The sequence below is a fragment of the Meriones unguiculatus genome, chromosome 1 (assembly GCF_030254825.1).
Source record: "Meriones unguiculatus strain TT.TT164.6M chromosome 1, Bangor_MerUng_6.1, whole genome shotgun sequence".
NCBI classification, from domain to species: domain Eukaryota; kingdom Metazoa; phylum Chordata; class Mammalia; order Rodentia; family Muridae; genus Meriones; species Meriones unguiculatus.
The window spans coordinates 160888955-160903646 of NC_083349.1; the positions used below are offsets into that span (position 1 = coordinate 160888955).

Genomic DNA, 14692 nt, shown 5'->3' on the forward strand with positions numbered 1-14692 from the left:
GAACAACTATGCTATTTATATTTAGATTTTAAGATTTATTTCATTTAAAAATTATGCATCTTTGTGGGTAGCAACCCCAAGGCCTTGATAGACTTGGTATTTTTCATTGAGATATTTGGCTTAAATTTGGAAGCATGCCATGATTAAATTTTTAAAGTGAGAATTAAAAATAAATAATCATGCTTATATTTGAGAAGCATGAAAATGCTATGTATATAAATAGTTTTTTTAGGAGATTAATCTCGGTTAAAAAAACCAAACTTAGTATAGAAAATTTAATTTTAAGACAAAAATACTGTGATGTATACAGCAGAAAGCAGGTGGACTTTAACATTAAAGGGACTAGTGTGTAATTAGCAGGAACAGATACTGTAATGCCTGTCAATCTCTTTTTGACGTCTTGATTATACAGCATGAGTGTTTTTGAAAATTTAACATTTCTAGAAAGCCTAAAGCATGGGGCTTGATAGAAATTAGGGATATTATATGGTGGGTACTTTATAATTATTTAACACTTTTTAATAATCAAGGCATCAAATTGATTTTTTAGTTGATTTAAAAGAAAAGTTTGGGGATTGACCTTCCTTCTGTGCTTTAATCCTCCCTTCCTTCTTTTTCCTTCTCGACAGGTTCTCACCATGTAGGCCATGCTGGCCTCAAACTCAGGATCCTCCTGCCTCCACCTTCCAGTTTTGGGGATTACAGGCTTAAACCCCACCACAAGCATTTTGGGAATAGCTTTCAGGCAAGTATAGTACATGAGATTATGTGACTTTTTTTTTTTTTTTTTTTTTAATTCACAGGTTGAAGGATCAGAGCAGTCATTGTTCTGATTTCTGTGTTGTTCCTTAGGGTTTCCAACAGAATATAAAAAAGTATTATTTGTGTGTGCACTCACGTGCCTGCCATGGTACACACATGGAGGTCAGAGGACAGCTTTGTTGAGTCACTTCTTTTCTTCTACCTTCCACCTTGATGTGAGTTCACAGGGTCCAACTCAGGCCACCAGGCTTGCATGTCAAGTGCCTTTACCCACGGAGCCATCTTAACAGCCCTCCTTTTGGTTCTGAGATAGGGTTATACTGTGCAACCCAGGCTAGCCTTTACCTCGTGGTCTCCAGCCCAGCCTCCTCAGGCACGTGCCTCATGCCCACATCAGTGGGGGTCTGAAACACCAAGGCTGAGGAAGAGATGCAAGGCTCCCCTTTCCCCGTCACCACCCGATCCCTGCGTGCTGAGGTCCACGAGCCTGTGGGGGCTCTGCTTGCTAGAGTGCCGTGTCCTTCTCCCGGCACCTCGGCACTCTGCTACTTTACAAAGGTTTTAAAAGGACAGATCTGCTCATATCTTTTTTTTTCTTTCTGAAAATTCCTGGTGGTTCTCCTCACAGGATTTATTATAGCCCTGGCCCACTAGGCTCCATGGTCTGCTCTTATGTCAGGCCCCGACTCAAAAACAAAAACAAATCACTGTTTCAAACTGGCAAATTAAAAACTGCGTATATTGTGGCTATAACATGATGTGCTGATTAAGCATACATTGTATAATAATGAAATCACACCAAATAACACCTCTATCATTTTAACATACTAGTTTTTGTACCCCATTCGTTACAAAAACTCCGCACCTTTTTAGTAGATACTGCGTTGCTACTGACCGGTGTCGCCTGCCGTGAAATAGCTCTTTCACATTTTCCCTCCTCTCCGAGTAGATTGCACAACACTGCTTTGTGCTTCTGTCCGAGTCCTTAGGTTTTCACGTGGCTAGCTTCTCTTTTAGAATTTAACCCAAGGGCTGGAGACATAGCTCAGCAGCCTGCTCTTCCAGAAGTCCTGAGTTCAATTCGTAGCACCCATGCGGTGGCTCGCAACCATCTAAATTGGACTCTGATGCTCCCTTCTTGCATGCAGGTGCACTTGTTCATAAAATAAATAAATAAGATCTTTTAAAAGTTTTAATTCCTCCTCCGGGGACGGTGCTTAGAGGCACTCAGAATGGTCCAGCGTTTGACATACCGTCGCAGGCTCTCCTACAATACAGCCTCTAACAAAACCAGACTGTCTCGAACCCCGGCCACAGGATTGTTTACCTGTACACCAGGAAGGTTGGGAAAGCACCTAAGTCTGCCTGTGGTGTGTGCTCGGGCAGACTTCAAGAGGTTGGCGCTGTGAGGCCTAAGTCCTTGTGAGACTGTCAAAGACGAAGAAGCACGTCAGCAGGGCCTACGGCGGTTCCATGTGTGCCAAGTGTGTGCGCGACAGGATCAAGCGGGCTTGCCTTATTGAGGAGCAGAAAATCGCTGTGAAAGCGTTGAAGGCACAAGCACAGAGTCAGAAAGCAAAATAAATATGCAGCTTTTTTAAGTAATGAAAAAAATTTTTTTAATTCAAGTTTTTTTTTAATTTGTGGAAAAGAGGGTTTCTATACTTTAATTTACTGTAAGTGTGCTGTGCTGCAAGTGGAACCCAGAGCCTCCCCACTAGGCCAGGCTACTGGCCTGTGTGAGCCACAGGTCCCCGAGCTACACTCCCAGGTCATAGCTGGTTTAAAAAACAACACAGCAATGACAAGGACAACAGCAAAAGCTATACGGTCCTCTGCGTGCTTCTACCATAAACGCTATCACTTTCCGTATGTTTATCTTTCCGTAGATTATGCTGTAGATCATGAGTTACTTGAGAAAGGAATCTTTTGTGTTTTTATTTGTGTCTGACATAACTTTCGTTTGATGAATGAATATATTTGATTTCATTTCATAGATAGCTACTGGTCTCAGTTATAGCACTTTGAAATAAAGTAGTATAATCAGCCAGGTGTGGTAACTCCACTCAGGACGTGGAGACAAGAGAGTTCCAATGACTGAATCAACCCAGGCTACACAGTGTGTTCAAGGCCAGGCTGAGAAACCTAAAGAAACCATATCTAAAACCAAACCAACCAACTCAGAAACAATGTGGTAGCAATTATTGATTTTCTGAAATCCTTTGCAGTTGGTAATTACCAAGTTTGTTGTAGTCTGTTATGTGCTGGCTAGTCTTATGGCAACGTGACACAAACTAGAGTCATTCGAATGGAGGGGACCTCAGCTGGGAAAATGCCTCCATAAGATACAGCGGTAAGGCATTTTCTCAATCAGTGATTGATGGGGAGGGCCCAGACCATTGTGAGTGGTGCTGTCCCTGGGCTGGTGGTCCTTGGTTTTATAAGAAAGCAGGCTGAGCAAGCAACAAGTAAGCAGCACCCTTCGCTGGCCTCTGCATCAGCTCCTGCCTCCAGGTTCCTGCCTTGTTTGAGTGTGTGTCCTGACTTTCATCAGTGATGAACTGTGCTTGGAAGTGTAAGCCAAATAAACCCTTCCCTCCCCAACTTGTTTTTTGGTTATGGTGTTTCATTACAGCAATAGAAACCGTGACTAAGATAATATATTTAATGTTGTCTGAACTGTAAAGTTGTTTTTTCTTTCTTCTTGATATTTTCAAGTATTTGAGTGTATGAATATAGGAACATAGGTATTTTGTTATTATTCAGCTTTACATTTTTATTTTAATCATCTATCTGTCTATCATCTATGTATCTCTCTGTCATCTGTCATGCATCTATCTATCTATCTATCTATCTATCTATCTATCTATCTATCTATCTATCGGCTATCCATCTGTCACCTACCATCATTTTGAGACAGTCTCACTTTGTAGCCCAGCATGGTTTTGAACTCAAGCCAGTTCTCCTGCTCAGCTGCTCATTCCTGTAATGTTGATTAGTTGAGCTACATCTAAAAGAACTGTCTCTTTACCATATATTTGGTTATCCAGCATATTAATAGAGAAAAAGCATAAGTCTTCAACTGTTTTCTTTTCCAAATAGAGAGTTTGTTTTTCAGCATTCTTGAAATGAAGTAAATGTTGTTAAGTGTTTGCCTATTCTTACAAAGTCATGGATTTAAATGTTTGCTGACTTAAAATTTAGCATTAATAAAATGATTTTAATAAATTTAAATACATCATATATTTTAAATTCACATGTTTGAAAGAATATGCAAAGCACTAAAACAACAATAAGGAACAAGATCTATTCTACCTTTCCTCTGTGAATGTACTCTGAACATTTTGATAGTTAGTTAGGAAATATTTACAAATAACTTTTAAAGATAAAATAGTCATAGGCACACATGACTTGATACTTGTGGTATAGAAATGTAGCATCTAATCTTTACTGATCTTATCCTTCATGTGTACAAACTGTGTGTGTGTGTGTGTGTGTGTGTGTGTGTGTAATACAGTGTAGCGTACGAGATGGATAGTTCTGTCAACTTCACACAATCTGGAATCACATAGGAAGGGTCTTCATGAGGCAGCATCTAGATCAGGTTGGCCTGTGGGCACATGTACAGGGGATTATCTTGATGGCCTTAATTGAGGTGGGCAGATCCAGCCAACTGTGGATGACACCATTCCCTGAGTTTGGGTCTGTGTAGCATTGGCTGTCCGTAACTCGCTCTGTAGACCAGGCTGGCATTGAACTCATAGAGCTCCACCTGCCTCTCCCTCAAGTGCCAGGATTAAAGTCGTGCACCACTGTGACTAGTTGGTGTTTCTTATCTTTAAAATTTCAAGTGTTATGTGCCGCAGAATTGGCAGTGGGTGGCAGTGGCTGTGGACTGAGTCAGCCTGAAGCAGCTGAAATGCTCCCAGATGAGGCATTTCACCTGCTCTGCAGTGTTATGGGCAACGGAGTAAGAGTGCAGAGGGTGGGCAGGAGCGCCTGGAGGGCTCCTGCAGCCTGTACACATCCCAGTTCAGTCACTTCCGCCACAGAGAGTGCCTTGCCAGTGTTTGCAGCAAAACCAAAAGCTGGGCACGTTTGAGTTGCCTGTTTGGCCGGTCTCTGCTCAGAGTCTTCTTCCTAGGTTTTCTTTACAAAAGAAGTTGTAAATAAAAAAATAATAATAATAACTTTTTGTTTATTTTTTAAAATTAAAAACAAATTCATCTCTCGTACTATTTATCTCAACCACAGTCTCCCCTCCCTCCACTCCTTCCAGCTCCCCCCAGTGCCCTTCTTCCTCTCAGAAAAGGGCGGACAGGGCTCCAGGAGACAACAGCCAGACAGGACAAAAGAAGATGCAACAAGTCCTCACACCAAGCCTGGACAAGGCAGCCTAATAGGAAGAGAGTCCCAAGAGCAGGAAAAGAGTCAAGAACATGCCCACTCCCACAGTCAGGAGTCCCACAAAAACACCAAGCGAACAGCCGTAACGTGTTCACAGGGGACCTGGTGCAGACCCGTGAGACTGCTGTCTCAGTCTCTGGGAGCCCGTGTGAGCCCTGCTTAGCTGACTGAGTCAGCCATGTTCTCCCGGTGTCCTCTATCTCCTCTCACTCCTGCAGTCTTTCCTCCCCCTCTTCTGCAGTGTTTTCCTCTCTCCGAGGGGAAGGGCCGCTGGAATCCTCCCATGTAGACTCCATCTCATAATATCTGCCTGTGGGTCTCTGCGCCTGCTCCCATCTGCTGCAGGAGGAGGCCTCTGTGATGGCGACTGGACAAGGCACCGACCTGTGAGTGTAGTAGAGTATCACTAGGAATCATTTTATTGAGTTTTTTTTTTTTTTGACCAGTTGTGTTTGGTTCCACCCTAGCTAGGTCTCTGGGTTATCCAGTCTCCAGTTCTGACCATCCAAGCAGAGTCCAACACGGGCTCCCCTGGCGCTGTGGGCCTCAAGTTAAAGCAGACACTGGTGGGCCACTCTCACGAGGTCTGCGCCACCGTGGCCCCAGCACACCTTGCAGGCCAGGCAGATTGTGGGTCGGAGGTTTCCGGGCTGTATTCTCGGTCCCTTGGGTTTAGATTGGAGGTGTGCGGAGGGAGGGAGGTGAGGCCGGGGTTCGGATTGAGAGTTGAGGAAGAGGAGAGCATTGGTTTAGTTTCGGTGCTGAGGGTCGACCCTCAAGTCCTAACGTGTGCTGTTTCACCAAGGCCCCTCCAAGCCCCAGGACTTTACTTTTGAAAGTATTTTAAAGAAAATAGAGACACGACTCAGTTAAGAGCAGATAGTGCTCTTCCAAAGAAGTCAAATTCCACTTCTGGCACCCCTATCGGGTGGCTCTCAACCTCGCGTAAGTCTAGCTCTTGGGGACCTAGAGCATTCTTCTGGCCTCCTTGGCACCTGGACTCACCTGCGTGTACTCATACACAGACACATAATTAAAAGTAATAAGTGTCTATTTTTAAAAAAGAAAATGGTGTCAACACTTAGAAAATTCAATTCGTATATACTTTAAAAGAAACAAGAAGGCCGTTTGCAGCTAAGACTATTATTGTCTCGTCAAAATTAGGCACTTTGATTCGTAATTTGACCCTGCCAGGTGTCCACCATTCAGTATTAGGGGTTTGCAGCCCTCAATTACACTCCTTTTCTTCTGCTACTACAACTGTTAAATTCCAGTTAGACTTTATTACACGTTTGCTTCAAAGAAGCCATAAATTTATGGGTTAACCTCTTAATAGCGGCACTAAACTTTCTGATATATTTTTATGTTTATGTTTCAACTCTTGCTTTAATATTTTATACTTTTTAAAAAATTGGAAAATAAAATTATCAAGGAGAAAATATTAATTCATAAAATTTAGACAAAAATAGAAATCCATGTATTTCCAAGTCAAGTATTGATGAAAAAGTAGTTTAGTTAAACATAAATTTAGATTTGATTATTTCATTTTTTGGTGCATCATTGTTTTGTTTGCAAGTCAGAAGGAGGCTTTTGGATCCCGAGAACGGGAATTACAGATAGTTGTGAGCCAGACGTGGGTGCTGGGAACCGAACTCGGGTCCTCTGCAAAAGGAACAAGCACTTTTAACCCCGTCTCTCGGCCCTGCAGCACTCTTGGTGAATACTCAACTATGCTGTAGACTAAAATGAAACTCTGCCTTCTTGGGTTCAAAACGGCAAAAAATGCTTGTAAACAGCTTGTGATTAAAAAACAGTCATGGCTAGGGCTGGGTTTATATCTCAGCGGTATAAACACGTGCCTAGCGCCCACAAGCTCTGGGTTCAGTCCTCAGACTCAAAAAGACTAAGACAAAAAGTAAAGGTGTTAGAACTTACCAGTATTTTAATTTCATTTTGTTGAGTTGTGTGAGTAATTATAGGGTATACATAAGGACATTGTGTAGTTACAGAAGCTTTTCTGAATGAATTATCCATTTTATAGATTAACATTAATTTCCTTACGTGTGTAAAGTAATTTCTTGTATGACACCTTAAACCTTTCAACTGTTCTTGTATAATATGCGACCCAGGTGTATACATTTATGGATGTGTGTACACATATCGAGATGCGAGTATCTGTTTTTAATTTTGTAAACAATAAAATCTAGGTCTGAACAGGAGCCCCAGTCTTGCTGCATAATTGAAAAAACGTGTGTTCCGGTGTGGGCGGGCCGAGGGACCGTTTCAACCCTGAGACAGTTCGTCTGTTTAGAGGGCCGCAGGTCGCTATTTGCTAAACCCACAATTCCATTACGATTATTGAGTTTTATAACGAGAAGCAGTTGTTGATTGACCTAAAGTCAAGCAGAAATTAAGGAGTCGAGATATCCCCAAATGATGCCCGGTGCGCTACAGCAACAAAGGACAGAGAAACAGTCCCCTCGGAAAGCCACGGTCGTCCTGCGGCCGCGGTGGAACTGTGGGTGCGGACGCTTAGGAGTCCGAGGTGGTGGAGTGTTTTTGTTTATTTTCTCAGATAATGGATCCTTGTAATTTTGACAGAGTTCAGGGACTTAGCAAAATATTACCAGGTGACAAATAGAGCTTTTTTAAAAATATACATCCTTTTAGGTTTGTTTATTTAACTTTTAAATGAGTGTTTATGTCTGCAGATCACGTGTCCACCTGTTGCCTGTGGAGGTCACAAGAGGGTGTGGGACCCCTTGGCCTGCAGTTATGAGCCACCATGCGGGAGCTACAGATCCGACCTGTGCCCTCTGTGCTACAAGTGCTCCTAACTGCTGAGCCAACTCTCCAGCCCATGAATGCGTGTTGTAAAATGGAACCTATATAGTTCAAGGTGGCCTACAATTTACTCTTAAGCCAAGCTTGGCCTTGAACTCAATTCTTCCGCCTCTTGCACCGACATAGGGGAATCACACCATGCCTAGCAGCAGATACATTTACAAATGTTATTATTTTAAAAGATTTCCTGGTTTTTATTTTACGTGTAGAATGTTTTGTCTGCACGTATGCTGCGTGCACACGTGCATGCCCGGTGCGCAGAGGGCAGAAGAGCACGCTGGCATCCCTGGAACTGGAGTTCAGGGATGATGGTGAAGCCATGATGTGGGTGCTGGGAACTGAACTCACGTCTTCGCTGCAAGAGGCAGTAAGTGCTCTTAAACATGGAGCCGACTCTAGCCAAATGGAAAGTGCATTTTTATAAGTTACAAAAATTTCGTAATCTTATTTTATTTTTTTAGTTAGGGGAATAATTTAATTATTTTAAACAGCTGGACAATGAAAATGTTTATACAAAGATGGTGTGATATACTCTTCTGTATTATACGAGGAAAAGCCTCAGAATTCTGGTGGTTTTGGCATTTGGTTATGTACAGCAAGAGAAGATTTTGTAGACATGGGCATAATAAACTCTAAAAAGCTCAGGCCGAGAAACACTTTTAACAAATACCTTTTAACAAATATGAAAGAGGAAAGCAACATATTCTCACTTGTGCGGACAGGTATTTTAGGGCTTTCTCCTTAGACGATCTTAAAAAAATTCCTTCAATATAGTGTTTACAAATGGTGACTAAAGGTGAATTTTTCATAAGAATGAGCAATACAACACATGTCAAATTCTAAATTAATGAAAGCTGCTAAGCGCTGCCCAATTCAAGCTAATTAAACATAGCACTTTCAAATGGCTGTTTAAAGAAACTCATATTATCTCTCCACCTTATTGGCTAAAGTCTTTGTGATATTTTCCATAAAGCAATGGTAGTAATTGAATATAATCGGCCACTTTTCCATAGGACAGTGACATTCATGTAACATCATATCTGAAAGGAAATGATTCAGTTTTTCCAAAGCATATTCTATACTCATAATCTTATTTTATGCTGAGGTGGGGTGTCCCCTGTCAGTATAAACTCTTTCTGTGTAGAAGGGTTTTGGAGGAAGAAAGGGAAGGGAGACATGATGTCACTATATTATCATCTCAAAAAATAATAAAAATCTGTTTTAAATGGCGTTTCTCAAAGGCTGATGACTTTTCATGCGGCATGTTCCATGCATCCATTTATGTCCTTTTAGAACGATCACCTTTACTTTTAGTGGTTCTGGGGACCGTACAGCAATGCGGAGCAGGCAGCAGACCGTGTCAGTGGCGCCCACGGGCCTCTCGTCATTTCCTTTGAAGGGAGCAGCTCCCGGTGTGTAACAGCGTTCCCAGCGGTGAAGTTGATAATGGGCAGCTACAGCATCTTGGATTAAGCGAGCATTTGGTTTAAGTAGGCTTGAAACAAGGCAGCTCAAAATACTATATCTTTTTCTTAATAAAGTCTGTTAATTTTGGAATTTCTATTTCTGAAGGCTAAGAAAGCCATTTTTAAAAACGACAGCCCATGTGTCTGAGGCTGCACTTGCTGGCTTCTGTGTTTTTTCTTTAATAATCATAATTTACAACTTCTTATTGTGAGTCCTTGCAGGGTGCATGTGTGTGGCGTGTGCCACGCATATGTGTGGGAGCCAGAGGCTATCTCTGTGGGCTTGGTTCTCTCCTTCACCCTTAGTGGGTTTTGGGAATTGCCAGCATGTGTGGCAAACACCTTCACCTGCTGAGCTGTCATGCTGACATCCTGTAATGTTTTTGTTCTGGATAGAAATACATTTTTTTTTCCAAGTTGTGGTGGCACATGCCTTTAATCCCGGCACTCACTTTGGAGGCAAAGGCAGGGGCATCTCTTTGAGTTCAAGGCCAGCCTGGTGTGCAGAGTGAGTTCCAGAACGATCAGGGCTACACACAGAGAAACCCTGTCTCAAGAAGGGGCATGGGAGACGAAGAGGGAGAGAGGGAGGGAAGGTGGGATTGGAAGGGGTGAGAGAGGGGACTACAGCTGGGATACAAAGTGCATAAATTGTAATAATTTTTTTTAAAAAGTTAAAAAGAAAAAATAATTTGTGCATTCTAAAACCATATCTTGAAATTTGAAGATTGCCTCTGTTAACATTTTTAAAGCCCAAAACCCCACCAGAGCCCAACGGGACTAGTCTGAGGATTGTCTCCTGAGCACAGTCAGCTCTCGTGTGTACAGACGGGTAGAAGAGCCGACTTGAGCAGGTGCCATCCACAACCCCAAGAGGAAACACACACATTGTTTATAGCCGGGTCAGCAAGGTAGACCCTGCGTACTGGTGTCTCATGGTTTTAGAACATTTCCCCATGCTTAGTTCTTCTCGATGGTTATTGCAGTGCTCTCCCAAAGCCAGGGAGGAGGAACAGGTTCAAAATGTACACGTGGCAGCAATTAGGCGACTTATGTCGGTCCCAAAGATGAGCTGTCTAACACAGTTCCTGATAGTATCCAAATAGCGTCAGTCCCATAGGAAGATTAATGTAAATATTTATAAAAGATGGCAAAATTCTATCATTGCTGCAATTACATTGATGATCCATTTTTCTATCAGTGAATAATTTTCATGTATTTGACTTCAATCCTTGCTAACTGAACACACGTGCACCCACCCACCCCCGCTACTAGAACCCTTGTCAAGACTCACCTCTCATTTGTAACCATTTGTAAATTGGGTTTACTTGCCCTTTAGGTAAATGCAATACATAGCGTAGGTTATTAGATGTCTGACTTACTTCACTCAGCATTTTAAAATGACTTTTACATGTTGCTTTATGTAATTATAGATTTTTGCCATATAGAATTTGCCTTATAGACTTCTATCACATGAATATATCACAATATTTTCATTCATTTTACTGTGGATGGGCATTTTGGGACAGTTTATGTTTTAGGCTACTCCAGATAAAATTATTATGAACATTCACATAGTAAAAAGGAAACTGTTCAAACTATAGACTCACTGAGCTATCGTGCTGAGAGCCTGGAGCCTAGGTCTATCCGTGTAGAGGTTTGGATCCTTTCCAAAGGTGATGCTTTTGAACATGAAGACGTGAAGGCTCAGGGAAAGCTTTCACGACAGTGTGGGCTCCCCAGAGCTGGTGGACCACTCTGGGTCCTTTTGGAGGCCTCTCTCTTCCTGTCTCCCATTACCTCATGTCCTTGGCCCTGATGATCCCTGGGCTGGGCAGTAGCAAAGTGAGAGAGGGTACCCCAGCTATAAGGTGGGGTGCTGTCTCTCTTTACAGTCCAGCTGTGTGCGGGAATGTTACCTCTTTCTCTCCGACCTCTTCCCTGACTGCTTAGTCCCCACTAACCCCTCACAGTATAGAAAGTACCAGGTGTGTGTGCCCACAACAGGAAGTGGAGGAAGAGGAGGGCAGACACCTGGGTCAGTTACACCTGTGACTTTTACCTGAAATGTTTGGCTGTTTGCTCCAAGAGCACACCAGCATGAATTCAGATAGATATAAATTTATGTAAACAATCCTTTTTTTTAACTTTGTGTGACTAGGAACTGGCTTGAAATTATGTTTTCATGAACTATAGCTATATTGCACCCTCCGTATAATGAAACTGCTTTATGAGCTTTTTTTCATTACTATAGTACTATGTGTCCATCATGGCAGGGAGCATGGCAGCAAGCAGGCAGGCATGGTTTTGGAGCAGAAGCTGAGAGCTTATACCTGCTCCACAAGCAGGAGCCAGTGAGAATGCTAACTGGGAATGGCATGGGTGTTTGAAGCTTCAAAGCTCATCATTATGATACACCTTCTCCAATCAGGCCATACCTTCTAGTCCTTCCCAAACAGTTCCACCAACTGGTGACCAAATATTCAAATATATGGACTTCTGGGCTCACTCTCATTCAAACAACCACAAAAAGTCATAATGGAGAACCTACTACTACAACAGTAAATGGACATGTTGTAAAACTGATTCTTGATGACATCATTATATGTACTTCATCACTTCACCTTTATTAAAGAAGCTTCAGTTTGCATCCAGTAAGTAGTTAAGACAGAGGCCCCAACTGGCTAAGGTCCAGAGAATAAGAGTCTGCAGAGTGCTGAGCCCTAAATGGGACATGAGGACCACATCCCTTCTTCCAAGGATCAAGGATGATCATAGAAGTAGGAGCACAAAGAACACAGGCCAGACTAGGTGCCTGCATGGGAGATGAGGTGGCCACTGAGCTCCATGCCTAGCCTGGGGAATCATTAGCAGCGGTTAGCTTCTGAAATGGGAGAGTCGGTTTTCTCTAAAGGTGTTTTTCTTTGTAAGTTGACCATGCTCCAGGAAGGCTACACATCCGAGAATATCAAAATACTGTACCCAGCTGTAGCCCCTCCCTCGTCCCCTCCCAATCCTGCCTCCCTCCCTCTTCTCCTCTCTTCCCCTCCTCCCCCAGTCCACTGATAGGGGAGGTCCTCCTCCCCTTCCATCTGACCCTAGCCTGTCAGGTCGCATAAGGATAAGGCTGCTCCCCCCCTCAGGGGGAGGTGATCAAAGAGCCAGCCACTGATTTCATTATTTTAGATTTGATACATTTGTAAAAATTATAATTTTCAAACCATTAAATATCCTGAAAACTCAATGAATTATTTCATTTCTTAACAAATAAAAAAAAATACTGAATTGAGTTCTATACATTTAAAATTATAACCATGTTTCACATTGTTTTAAAATGACACATTATTTTAGTGAATGAGAATTTTGATTCTTACTTTTACCACAGGGAAACAAAAATATACCTTACTATTTATTGTTTTCTATCTTTTAGTAAAATCTTTTGACTTGTATAGATTTTTGTTGTTGTTGCTGAGAATTTCATACATGCCCACCCCACTTCCTTACCAACTTCTCCTCTGTCCCTCCACTAGCATTTCCTCCCAAATTGATTTTTCTTTAATTGTCTGAGTCCACTTAGTGCTGCCAGTGTGTGCATGGGTATAGAACCATCTCTTAGGAGCATGGGTAGCTGCTCAGAGGCTGCATTCTTGAAGGAAACTGACCTTTCCCCGGCATCTACCAGTTTCTGATAGCTGCTCAGCAAAATAGTAGGATACAAAGTTAATGCACAGCATCAATAGCCTTTCTATATACAAATGACAAATAGTGACAAAGAAATCAGGGAAGCAACACCACCCATAGTAGACTCAAAACATTAAAATATTTTGGAATACATCTAATCAAGGAAGTGAAAGACTTGTACAGAGAAAAAAAACTAAGACTCTGAAAAATGAAATTAAAGAAGATGCCAGAAGATGGACATAGCATCCTTGCTCATGGATTGGCAGGAATAATGTTGTGAAAATGGCCATCCTGTCAAAAGTAATCTATAGATTCAATGCAATTTCCATAAAATTACAATGTAATTCTTCACAGAAATTTAAAAACCATTAAATTTAATATGAAAATACAAAAACCCAGGATGGCCAAAACAATCCTAAAGCGAAACAAAAAACCAAACCAAACCAAACAAACAAACAAAAAAAACACCCCAAATCCACCCCCCCAAACCAAATTAATCAACCAACCAACCACAGAAAAACAAAGCCAAGCCTCCAAAAACTTGTAGAGGTATCACAATCTTAGATTTTAAGTTATACTACAGAGCTATATTAATAAGAGCATAAAAACAAACTCATTGATCAATGGAATAGAGTTGAGGACCCACAATAAGGCCATACTCGTATCTACCTGGGCCTTCTTTTCCTTCCTTCCTTCCTTCCTTCCTTCCTTCCTTCCTTCCTTTCTTCCTCCTTTCTTCCTCTCTCCCTCCCTCCCTCCTTCCTTCCTTCCTTCCTGCCTTCCTTCCTTCCTTTCTTCCTTTCTCTTTCCCTCCCTCCCTCCCTCCCTCCCTCCCTCCCTCCTTCCTTCCTTCCCTCCTTCCCTCTTTCCTTCCTTTCCTCCTTCCTTCCTTCCCTCTTTCCCTCCCTCCTTCCTTCCTTCCTTCCTTCCTTCCTTCCTTCCTTCCTTCCTTCCTTCCTTCTTTTGACAGAGGCCAAAAGTACACACTAGAGAAATGACGGTATCCTCAACAAAAGCTTCTGGTCAAATTGGAAAACTGTGTGCACAAACTCAACTCCAAATGGATCAAGGACCTCAATATAATGCCTGAAATACTGGATCTGATAGAGGAGAAAATAGGGAATACACTTGAATTAATTGGCACAGGAAGTCTTTCCTGAACAGGCCCCTGATAGCACAGGGGTTGAGACCAACCAGTGAAAACAGAACCTCATGAAACTAAAAAGCTTCCGATACCAAAGGACTCCATCATTTGAGTGAATGGGTGACTTGTCTACTAGATATGTCTGAGAGAGGGTATCGACTCTAGAATATACAAAGAACTCAAAGACTGGGCCGTTGTCTTCCCATTGGAGTATATTTTCAGCCTAAATATGAAAGGTTTTGCCTAGTCTTATTGCAGCTTGATTTGCCATGCTTCGTTGATAGCCCTGGGAAGCCAGCTCTCTTCTGAGGGGAAATGGAGGAAGAGTGGATTGGGAAGAGGGTGGGAGGTAGGTAAACGACTGAGAGGAAGGGAGGGAGGAGAAACT

General features: G+C 42.3%; 1 protein-coding gene and 1 pseudogene across 5 annotated transcripts in view; both read left to right on the forward strand.

Moving 5' to 3' along the window:
• Positions 1-14692, forward strand: part of Bbs9 (Bardet-Biedl syndrome 9) — a 379885-nt gene that overhangs the window by 59703 nt on the left and 305490 nt on the right. The window lies entirely within an intron of this gene.
• Positions 618-2614, forward strand: LOC132652250 (large ribosomal subunit protein eL34-like; annotated as a pseudogene).